Below are 12,447 nucleotides of genomic sequence, written 5' to 3'. Positions count from 1 at the left end.
ACTGATTTCAGGTCTGGTGCAGTGAATGCCCTGGGTGTTCCTGGGATGTCCTAGATGTACTAGAAAGCAGAGAATATTTAAAGATTAACATGGTCTTTAAAAAAGACACAGAGCCAGTTTAAGGGGCTCCTACTGTCCGCAGTTGTTATAGCTCAAATAACAGTAAGAATAATTTTAATTTTTTATAGCATTATTAATATATAAAATTACACAAGTCCATAATCATTCTCAAAAAAGAAATCCACAGTAAAGCCAAATAATGACAACAATTTTTAAAAATCTCTTTGAGTTTTAAACAAAGAGGTACTTACTCTGCCTTTCCTCTGCAAGCTACGTGTCAGAGTGATTGAATGAAAGCTCTATCCTCTTTTTGTTTTTAACAAAAGGCTTCTCGGGTAATAAACATAAGAGAAATAAAATAATTTTAAAAAATGACCTTTTGAATTACCTAGTGAAATAGTTGAGTCAGTCAAGGATCATCAATTAAACCATTTCATCAATGAGCGATTGATAAGGAATTAGATAGGCATGTTGTGCCCTGCTATCTCTGTGTCCTATACTACCTGCTGGTAGCAAGTCAGGATATGTCATTCTACAAAGGCAGGATCAAGCCATCACCACCTTAACCTGGAAGGTTTAAGGGGTGCATCAAGATGTTATGTTCTTTTTGACGTTGCATATTGTAATAAATGCACAGCATCACCAATCAAGTATGTTTTCCAAAAATGTCTACCTTGAATCTACTCAAGGCTTTACACCTAACTTCCAGTTTGTATGAAATATAGGAGAAAGAACAGGTTAAATGCCAGCATAAAAAACCTTCAGGCAAATCCAGAACTAGCCCAGTATCTTTAATTAGTTAACATCATGTAGGAAAAAAAGAGGGAGAAGGGAGTGGCAGGATTCTTATAGATTAAAAAAGATATAAACTATTGTAAAGATGGGACCGTATTTGAATCTTGTTTTGAACAAACCAGTTTTGGGGGACACCTGGATTAATATGGTTTGGAAATTTGACATGAAGAAAATATCTGTTGTGTTCAGTATGTTCATGGTGTTGTGTTTCTGTAAGAAAATACCCTTATTTTTCCAAGATTACTGAAGTTCTGGAAGGATGAAATATGTCTGTAAATTACTTTAAAATATTTAATCAAAAACATATTAGAAGCATATATGGCAAGTGCTCTCTGTGCTTTGCTGAATCCTTGAAAAGTTTCTTAATAAAAATTTGAAAAGCTCCATTTATAATTTTCCATGATCACCCTAGCCAATTACTTCATCCCACCACCTCATTTTCTCCATGGCACTGACCAAGGTTGTGCAGTATTTTATTTTCTGAGGATTCTGACTTCCTCCCACCAGAATGTTGGTTTGAGCAGGGTTGGGAACTTCTTTGTTATTACTAACCTGTGTAGTTCTGAGAATGGTGCCAACACATAGTAGGGCAGATATTTTTTAAAGTCAATTTAAATAGAAGAACAAACTATGTATGGATAGTTAAGTTAAAGGAAGATCAGGAAATGTCAGTAAGGATAAGATATAAGAATTGAACTGTAGTAATTAGGCACTGAGATACCTCTGAAGACTTTTCAGCAGGGCAGTGATATGACTCAAATTATATGATTTCTCTGCACAGAGAGTTTGTGATCCTTGAAGATTGCTGTGCTTTGCAGAGGGAACTTGGCAGGCGGGCAGCGAGTCTTTACGAATTGTCACCAAGGCTTTGTGACTTACAGGTAATATTTTATGGGGCCACTTGGGATTGTGTAGTGATTCATGTACACATAACCTATGTCAATACTAAACTGAAAGGGACTTCTGAATTTCTGATGAAAAGTTGATACAAGAAACAGATTTCATCTCAACATAAAAAACCCAGGTAGAGTTTCTGAAATTGTTGGCAGGTAATAATAGTCCCTTGAGATGCTTTCTTAATTTTGTACAGTTCTAACATGACGCACTTTGTACCTCCCCAAAGGTACCCTCAGTTCTCTTTCAATGATTCTTGTGAGCATCTGTAACTAATTCTTCTATTTCTGAGTGAGTGCAAACTGTCTTCTTGCTTCCTCGTCTCTCCCCACCCCACCATATGCACCGTTTTTCCTTGAGATGGTGGATATATTCAGTGTACCACAAGGGAAATGAAAGGTACTCTGTCCTAGAGAGAAAAGAACAACAACCTCCTTCATCATGTGAAATTTTAAATTGGGATGAGATAAATAACCTACCTATTTCTGTGTAACAAATCACTCTAATATTTAGTGGCATGAATCAACCATTTAATTATGCTCACAACTGGTACAGGTCAAGAACTTGAACAGATTGCATTAGGGATGGTGGATCTTTGTTCTACACTGTCTGAGACTCAACTGGGCGGGCTCAATGGCTTGTGTTCAGAACCATCTACAAGTTTTCTCATTCTCATATCTGACACTGGTGGGACTATTAGCCATGGTGCCTTCAGGTGGCTTGGGCTTCCCCCCAGCATGACTGAACGTGGGTAGTTGGACTTCTCATTTAATAGCTCAAGTCTCCAATAGTTAGTGTTCCAGTGGCCAAGGTAGAAGCTGCAGACCTAGCACTGGAAGTCACATGGTGTCACTCCTGGTGTACTTTATTAAAGTGATGACAAGTCTGCCCAAATTCAAGGAGAGAGGACTTAGACTCCATCTCTCAATGGGAAGAGTGTTAAAAGAATTTGCAGTCATGTTTTAAAAGTGCCAGGACTGGAAATATTATACAATCAGAACTACTTCCCTGGAATGACTACTTAAAATAAGCCTGCTTATTCTCAGTCTTACGCAGACTTGCTGTGAAGCAGAGCAAATTTGAAGCCGGGCTATCCTTAGCATGTCTTTATCCTTTTAGTTCTGCTTTATTGTGTTGGTTCCTCCTCACACAGTGAAGAATAGTATATAAATGTGTTGTTTTAAATGCTCCAGCTAACAAAATTTTCTAGTTGTGCTTTATAAATACGGATTCCACAAATTCTGTAAAATCAGTGAGTTAAAGAATTAGTGGGTCATTCGTACAATGATCAATGGATAATGGTTCCTCCCAGCTCTAGTGTTCTGTGATTCTGGACTCACTTTCTTCAGGACACATGTCGAGTTGATTATATCAGACCACATAAGCTGGTACTTGTGTTATACATGGTCCAATCATGGTACTCCTGGGCTGTTGGCCCCAAGAAGCATGGGCAGCGAACAGGAGCTTTTCAAATTGTACCGACAGTTCAGCCTAGTAAATCAATTATTGAAGAGTCACTACCAAATGCCGTTGACATGTGTGCAGTTTGACAAGGCTTCTGTAACACCCAGCCCTTTCGGGAAAGTAATTCTGTAAGGAAATTTCCTGCAGTAGAGGTTGTGGGACTCAGCTGGGTGACAGCCATGTCATGACAATCAATATGGGGACAAAAAAATCAAATATTAATGAAAGATAGATTTGTTCATGCACAGGATCGGTATTTTTTGTAAATGCTCTTTTACTTCCACTGGCCATTTTCCAGCTGAAGGCTGAGTATAAGCTCGCTGAAACTAAACTCAAGGTGACATTTCTCATTTCAATGATTTCCTAATGTGTCTTCCTCCTCCTTTTTCCCCACCTCTTGTCAAGAACTACCGGCAATATAATGAAATACTCTGTCAACTACAGAGTCTAGGGTCTGGAGAGGCAGGAGAGAGTTTTACTGAGATTTCTGAGTATAGACTACATCCTACTTTGAAAGCCAGCGTGAGGCTTTGGGGAGCATCTTGGCCTCAGTAAAAAACATTATCAAGATAATTTAACCTTAAAAGAAGTCCACATTTGCATTTAGCAAATTAGCTGTTAATGAGCTATACATTGGACATTTTCAAGATAAGAATCATAGGGGTGTTTATCATAATACCTAATGCTTACTGAGTACTTACGCCGGATATTGTTGAAGAACACTTGATTTCTGAAGAATTGGTGCCCATTTTTTAACCAGTCATGTTTATGGGATCTAATAAAGTTTTTGCTTTTGATTACTTCTTTTACATAATATGAAAGCAGCCAGAAAAATTCATGGGTGGGGACAGAAAAAGCAATAAGAATAACTATTTGGTGTTTCTTGAACTAGTACCAACTTGTTGAACCATTTCTGGATTGGCCCTTTTGACTGAGTTGAACAAATAATAAGCAACTATCTTGAAAGGTTGTCTAAAGGAATTGAGCTGGTCACATTTATTAAAAGAAATAGATGTCACCTATCTTCAGAAACGTGGAATAATTGCCAGTTATTGCCACATTGATCTATTTCCCAGAGACTCCTAACATTCTGATTTTATCTTGATTTAGAATGGATGATAGTTGCTCATTTGGGCATGGAATGCACTGAACGGAATCCATCATTCTTTAAGTCTTTAACAACTATATATGGTATATTTAATTAATAAGAATGAATACAGTTTTGGACTGGTCATGGTATTCTGTTAACCTCAATCTGAACTCACAAAAATGTAGTTGAAGGCGAGTGACCAGGAGATAACGGGAGTAGACAGTGTTGCAATGGGAAATTTCTTTGGGGATCCCGGTTCTAGGTGGTTGCCTGGGATAAGAGGAGTGAGGGATTAGGAGGAGAGAATCATCCCTCCTTTCCTCCCCTCCCTCCCCTTCTCCTCCTTGCTCTTTCCTCCTCTGTGGTAGACAGAATAATGACCCATCAAAGATGTTCACATTCTAAGCCCCAGACGTATGAATAAATCACCTTTCATGGCAAAAGGGATGTAGCAGATGCAGTTAAATTAAGGATCTTGAAATGCTGTGGAGAGTCACCTGGAGTATCCAGGTGGGCCCAGTGTAATCACAAGGGTCTTTATAAGAGGGAGGCAGGAGGGTCAGAGGAGGAGAAGGAGAAGTTGAAGTTACATTGCTGCTGGAAGGAGGCTACAAGCCAAGGAATGAACGCAATCTCTAGAAGCTGGAAAAAGCAAGGGACAGATTCTCCCCTAGAGCTTCCGAAAGGAACACAATCCTGCCGGCACCTTGATTTTAGCCACATAAGGCTCATTTTTGGACTTCTGACTCATGGCTCATGTGTTTGTGGGATATATGGGAATGGGCAGAGGGGGTCCAAAAACAAAGAGACAGAAAACTTTAAATACCTTATGCAGTTGCTTTGAAGGGAATTAGCAGGAGTCAGAGGAAGTGGAGGTTGTGTTTACATGGTGGTTTGGAAGGTCTTATTAAGGAGGTGACATTTACATGGAGATGCTAAAACTGGAAAGGGGCTCCGTGCAGTGGAGCTGGCATGGGTTGGGGTGAGCAGGAGGTGGTGACCATCTGTCCAGGTAGAAGGGCCAGGAGGAGGCAGGGAAGAGTAGGCAAAGGTGTTCAGGCTGCTTTCTAAGGATAAGACTTTTCAAACCATAATCATTCTTTTAACCTCTTTGAGTAAAAAATCAGTACCTCTCATACATGGGATTTCAGGCTCTCCTCTAACATGTAGCCTAAGCTGCTAAAATTCTTGTTCTTCAAGAAATGGAGGTTTGAAGGGAGGTTAATTGGTGTGGATCCAAGTTCCATCCTGTGTTGGGTATTAACACTGTCTAGTAATGTAATGGGCTAAGAGCCGCGGAGGGCTTGGTTTGCTGGCTTGGCACTGAACCCAGTGGTTCAGGGGACCGTAGCTGCTGTGCAAGGCCTCTTATCTCATGCTTGCTGCGTAACTAGGGACTCAGTGGGTGATGCAGGTGCTTATCTTTCCATCGTCTTTCCACCTTTAAATTTTAGCTCTCATTTGTGTTTGGAGCCTTTAATAGCATAATCTCCAGAGGGTTTACCTTCTCTTGATAAAAGCCTTTGTCCCAATTATGGCACCAGGAAAGGATACTGATGCCATTTCTCATCCTCTTCCCCTCTGCCCTTGACCCCAGGCTTCGCTAATAGAAAGTGGAAGGTTGAGGGGACGTCTTTGATAATTCAAGTCACTGAATGCTTTCCTTTGTCTTATCCAGGTAACTATGACCAATGACTACTTTTTGGCTTGATTTACCTGGAAAATTGCCTTTTAAAAAAATACTGTGTTTGAGGTTTTGACTTACTATTACAACAGATAGCAAGATATTGCATTTATAATAATAAGAGGAAGAATGGGGATAATGAAAGTAAATTAGATAAAATAATGAGTAATTATTTTGTTTCTCTTGTCACTACGGTCTTAAAATTATCCTCTCATTTTTGAAACATCTTTCTCACCACCTGTTTACTCCTTGACTTTTCCTGTTTATTCCACCTGCTTTCTCAGAGGTCCCTGATACCCTCCTGGTAATTAAATTCAGTAACTTTCTGCTCCTCACTATTTTTCTCTTACAGGTGACATTGTGGACATCCCTTCCTTCTTAAAATATTTTCCACCAAGAGCTTCTCTGATACTTTACTGGGGTTTTTTGGCTTATTTTTCTGGATTTCCTTCTTCCTCTCAAAATATTCCTCCTCTGGCTCTTAAATACAGGGATTCTACTAGGATCTGCCCTTGATCGTGTTTTTTGTTGTTTTTGTTTTTAATACTTTTTACCTGATGATGTCCTAACATGTCATTTCTCTGTGTGTACTTTCTTCTCTCCAAGGCTGAACTCTCTCCTAAGCTGAATTTCTGGTTGCCTATAATAGACATTTGAATCCAAGTGTCCTTCTGGTGCCTTCTTAGTGTGTTGCAAAAACTCTCAGTAGATATAGCCACCAAAGCATGCTGTTCCATGGCTCAGGCTTTTAAATTCCCATGTGTAGATCAGGAGTGTCATGTAGCTTAAGTTCTAGGCCTCTGAGCACCATGGCCTAGTAGTTGTGCCACTGGAAGCTTCTACTACAACCGTCCTCTCTAGGTTGATTCCTGGCAAAATCATTGGAAATGATTCCAGGAGTTATACAATGTGAGTCAGACAGAGGCATATATTTATTAAAACACTGTGTCCACTCCCAGTGGATACGTCATTGTACTTTCAAAGGAGGGGGTCAACCTTACCGTGTCCATCCTTCCTGGGGTGTGACTTGTTCATTCCCTTTCCCTGCTTCCCCTTCCTGTGCTGCTTCTGGCCGAAGGCTATCTGAGAAGGCACACAGGAAGGCATGAATGCTTTTTTCTCCCCTCTTTTCTTGCCCTGTCTCTTACGAATGAAGGACATTGGAATTTGCAAAAAATGGGACACGATAGCTTGTACTTTGGGGACATGGTCTCATGGAGAGTGTGGGCCAGCCATCTAGTGGGCCTGCAGATATGCGCTGCTTCGCCTGTGTCCCCCCCAGACAAGCTAGCCTTTTTCTTTCCCGACAGACTCTCTAAGTGCATTCTTCATTTTTACCAATGGAATCACTGACCATCCAATCACCCAAGCTTCGTATTCTGGAGCTGCGTTTGTTTCTGATTAGGATGCTATTGAAATACTATAGCTACGTGGTAATAAGGGTCTGTCTAAGTGGAACCGAAGTCATGGCTGTGGGTATGGAGACGGAGGGACCAGTGCAGAAAATAAATGGAATGGTGAATTTCATGAGACTTGAGAGTTCATTGTGAAGTCAGGGTGAAGGAGAGGGTGGAATCGGATGGCAATAATAGTTAACATCCACAGAAGCCTTACTTACGGGCTGGGCATTATTCCAGGTTCTCCCCATATAACCTCCATTAAGGAGCTGTAAATAGGTCAATGCTGAAGTTTAACCTGAACCATCTGGTGGGTGATGGAAGTGAGTGCCACTCAAAGGAAAATCCAGGGGTCAGCGTCGGTCCACACAACGTTGGTACTGTTCCACGTCGCACTGAGCATAGAAACTGAAAGTAAGGATTAGAAACTTTGATGGCAAGATGACACAGTGACTTTATGTAATAATAAAATTTTGGCTTCTATGTTTTATGCCTTTGCTTTTGCATATCATGCAGTTTGTTTTTTAGGAAGAGGACCTCAAGGCTGTTTCAAGCCTTATCCCCCCCCCCCCCCACTAAATTCAGTTTGTTTTTTTATTCCATCTAGAAGTAGTTACTTGTAGTAATACTGTTGCTTGGGTCTCATTTAAATAGTTTTTGCTTTTAAGCCTTTCTTCATAGGTACCAAATGGTCCCATGATTTTTAAGATAAATAATCCAAAGAGGTATTATGGGCACTCATAGTTGAGCTGGGTAAATGGGAAGAAAATGTTGGAAGTTGGTTCAGTTCGCCTTTGAGGAAAAGACTCAGTCAGATCTGTCCAGAACTGGCAATGGAGGGTGCTTTTGTAAAGGTGGTGTATGGGGTCTTATCACCACATTTGCGTCTGATCACCTGGATTCAGCACAGTTGAGTCCCTGCATGAGGATGCAAGTCCTGTTCCCTGATCAGCTATGGGTCCAACCCTTCTTGACTTTGTCCTGGATCTGCTGGAAGGGGCTGGGATGACCGTTATGAGAAAAGAGAGAGCCTTGGAGATCACACCCACAGCCTGCCTGATGACAATAGCAGTTAGGTTCTGTTGAGCACTTAGCAGAGGTGGGCAGTGTTCTGAGTTCTCCACCTGTGTCAACTTCTTGACTCTTTACAACACACACGTGAGGTTGTTATAACTTGGTCTCTACATCATAGATGAAGAAACCAAGCCACAGAATTTAAGTTGCTGATGAGTACACAGATTTGGTAAATGGCAAAACCAGGATTCACACCTGGGCAATCTCACCCCACATCCTGGACCATTGTACTTCTGAGGTGTCCTTGCATGATTTTTTTTTTTTTTTGAGATATAGTTGACATATAACATTATATTAGTTTCAGGTATACAACATAATGATTTGGTACTTGTACATATGGCAAAATGATTATCACAATAAGCCTAGTTAACACCCATCACCACACGTAGTTACATTTTTTTCTTGTGATGAGAACTTTTAAGATGTACTCTCTTAGCATGTAATTTTATTGCGTTTCATACATGTACCTGCTATATTTATATGCATATGATATTCTTATAGAAAACATGGGGTCTCTGGATCAGAGTATTTTTGCATCAGTTTCTTGAGCCCCAGTCCTCTTGGGGTGACACAGTATGAGCAGGAGAGGAACCCAGAAATTATGAGACTTGGAGCTTATAGAGGGTGGTTGGCATGTCAGCCCATCTTCCCTCCAGAGGGAGAAAAACCTTTACTCTGGACTATTAATAAATATTCTCCAGGGAGGCAAGGGGAAAGAGATCTGTAGCTTCCCTAGCCTGTGAAATGTAAGCCAATGGCTCTAGGATAGAGAAGTCTCCAAAGCTCTACAGAGCAATATCCCGTTTTCAGCTTTTAAGGTATGTTTGCTATTAAATCATCCTCTACCCAAGTTTTCTAGTTCTCAGAAAGCTCAGACCAAACAGAGATGGGAAAGTTTTCATGGAGAACTAGCTCCCAGTGGTGTCAGTCTGAAATGGGAGGAGGAATTCAGAATATGAACCGGCTCCACGCCATCAACACACACACAATCGTTTGAGAAGCACTAGTGTAAGTGACCCACCTGAGGAAATCAAGATGTGAAGTGAGATTTAGATAGTCAGTGTTCTGGGCGAAGAATTTGGTTTAGATGACATTTCCTGGAAAGGTCATCCTATAGCTTAGAGGAGAGAGAGGATTAAGACATAACTTTTGCAAGTCATCATTAGAATGATATTTGAGGCCAGAAAGAGTGGAAGAAACATCCAGTGGATGGAGAAGGGGGAAGAGAAGAAAAGAGAGAGAAGAATGTTGAGAAGCAAAATTTGGCTAAGTGTCAGGATTAGTGGACAGAAGGGGGTTTTTAAGAGGAGTGTCTGGAGGAGGTTAGGTTGGACAGCTAGGCAGAGCCAAAGAAGACTGTGGTTCAGCCATTTTTAGGTGCTGCGGGTCAGTCCATGGCTCTGAGAGAATCTCCCCTCCGCCCATCACCAGATACTTCAGGATATCAGTGCAATCCCTTAGGCCTATTCCTATGAAATCATCTCTCTTTCAAATGCTAATTACGCTGGAAATGGAATGCCTGCCAGAACTAATATTTGAAAATCTGGAGAGCTTTCTCATAACATTTCATATTTCGTATTTCGTATTTCTCTCTCTCTTCTCTCTCAAAAAAAAAAAAAAAAAAGTAATAGGTGAACCGTACTAGATTTGCATTTGTCCTTAGAGTTACATAATCCCCAACTCTCTCTCTCCCTGGCCTTGAAGCTGAACAGCAGCGGCCCTTAGCTAGCGAGAGCATCACTCTTTTTGTTTCCCTTGTTTGTTTCCTTTGTTTCCCTTGGCTGGCTTTAATTGTTTACATGATTTGGCCCCTATAATGCACGATATTTTTCCTTAGAAGCCTTCTTTTAGAAATATACTTTTGTATCTTAAAAAGGAAAAACAACAGCAGTGCTAGTCCTTAACACAAAATTTGACCCAGCAGAGGGTTTAAAGAGCTGAATTTCAAATCTCAGCTCGGCTGTGTACTAGCTGTGGCAGAGAGGCTGGCTGGTCACTAGAGCTGACGGCCTCTGCTCAGAATGGTGAGAGTTGTTGCTGGGAAGTGGTTGTCCAGCCAGGCATTACATGAGCTCCTTTGCATCTAGGGGGAACCACGTGATTTGTGCTGGAAAATAAAATGTGAGAGGCAATGATGCATGTCACATCCTGACCTAGGAAGCTTCTGAGAATAGGATTTGCTTTCTCCACACTTTGGTCCCTCTGTGATGCTCCCCTGGGCCGTGTGTTGAAGCCTTTTGATTCCTGGATTCCTGAGTCATTGCTTGAAAAAGAGCCTCCCAGCAGGGATGGGGCTTACTTGATTTGAAGTATTTGAATTGTACTTTATTGGAGGAAGAAATACATGTCTAGCATGTTAAGTCACTGAGGTTTTAGGATTGCCTGATATAGTACTTAGCCTTTTGACTAAGACGCCGGCTGTGTGATCTTGGGTAGGTTACTTTACCTCTCCATGCCTCAGTTTCCTCATGTATAGAATGGAGAGGAGAATACAGGCTACCTCATAGAGCTGTAAGATTTAAATGGGGGTTATTTGTGTAAAACATTTAAAAGAGTGCCTGCCACACTGTAGGCATTCAGAAAATCTTAGTTATTGTCATTTGTATCATGTCATTCTGTTTCATTAATAGAGCCAAAGCTAGTCTTTGTAGAAATGAAACTTGGCCTATTTCTTCCCAAAATGTGGTCAGACCACAGAGCCAAATTAGGCAAAATGTAAAATCCCCCTCCAAAAATCCAGGTAAAAGTAGAAAACCTACCAAAAAAGTATAGATAGAAAATCCTATCCTATTTTAATTTGCTACAATTATCTAGATAATTGGCTAGGACTTTCTTGAAATAGCCATCCTGCCAGTATCTTATTTTACTGGGGCTAAGCCTATCCAACCACCAAATTGATGGCCAATGGGGAAAAATATGGCGAATTCCACTGAAAATAGATACATCAGATTATTCTTTTCACTACTGGTCAGGCACAGTGCCGTGGTGGGGAGTGGCCATAGGGTTGACCGTCTCTGGCGTCTGATACTCCTGTGACAGAGGCTGCATTTATGGGGCACAGAACCTCAGTGCTGAGAACTTTTCTCCTGTGCAGGGTAAGTCAGCGGCTGGGGCTCCTTGACTCTGTGTCTCTTCACACTCCACCCTGCCCCCATCCCCCGAAGCTTCCGTGGTCCCCACTGGTACTGGTGGAGGTGGAGCCAGAGAACAGCCCTTTGGGAAGCATAGCCTGGCTGACATGCTCTCCTGGGTTGGGGGAAGACACAGGAAGAGGAGAGAGTGGGGACTTTGGAGCAGTCACACCCACAAAACTCCAGCAGTTTGTAGGAATCTGTCCTATAGGGCAAAATCTACCAGTTTCTCCCTATTATTTTATTTTATTTTTTGGCCGCACTTTGTGGCATGTGGGATCTTAGTTCCCCAACCAAGGTTCGAACCCGCGCCCCCTGCATTGAGAGCCCGCAGTCTTAACCACTGGCCCGCCAGGGAAGTCCCCCAGTTTCTCCCTATTTAAGCTGTGTAAGAACTGTGATTATTTAAGCTCTGACCACCCTCCCACACCCCATACCTGACTCACTCTTTCTCTTTTCCCCACCAAGTTGATTTGAATCCGTATCCCTTCTTCATTGAATGTACTTCTCATTGCCTTGACTTAATTTAATTAAAAAATCAACTCTGGCAATCCCTATCAAACTACCACTGGCATTTTTCACAGAACTAGAACAAAAAATTTCACAATTTGTATGGAAACACAAAAGACCCCGAATAGCCAAAGCAATCTTGAGAACGAAAAATGGAGCTGGGGGAATCAGGCTCCCTGACTTCAGACTATATTACAAAGCTACAGTAATCAAGACAGTTTGGTACTGGCATAAAAACAGAAATATAGATGAATGGAACAGGATAGAAAGCCCAGAGATAAACCCACGCACATATGGTCACCTTATCTTTGATAAAGGAGGCGAGCATATACAGTGGAGAAAAGACAG

At 41.3% G+C, this 12,447-nt stretch overlaps 1 long non-coding RNA gene across 1 annotated transcript in view; it reads left to right on the top strand.

Moving 5' to 3' along the window:
• Nucleotides 1-1,642: 1,642 nt before the first annotated feature.
• Nucleotides 1,643-12,447, top strand: part of LOC132375178 (uncharacterized) — a 272,033-nt gene continuing 261,228 nt past the window's right edge. Inside the window, exon 1 of the long non-coding RNA XR_009505954.1 lies at nt 1,643-1,736. This is a non-coding gene — a long non-coding RNA (uncharacterized LOC132375178). The remainder of the gene's footprint in view (nt 1,737-12,447) is intronic.

This window comes from Balaenoptera ricei, chromosome 11 (genome assembly GCF_028023285.1).
Source record: "Balaenoptera ricei isolate mBalRic1 chromosome 11, mBalRic1.hap2, whole genome shotgun sequence".
NCBI classification, from domain to species: Eukaryota; Metazoa; Chordata; class Mammalia; order Artiodactyla; family Balaenopteridae; genus Balaenoptera; species Balaenoptera ricei.
Note: the sequence above shows the minus strand (reverse complement) of the source record. Positions and strands in the feature narration are given on the sequence as shown.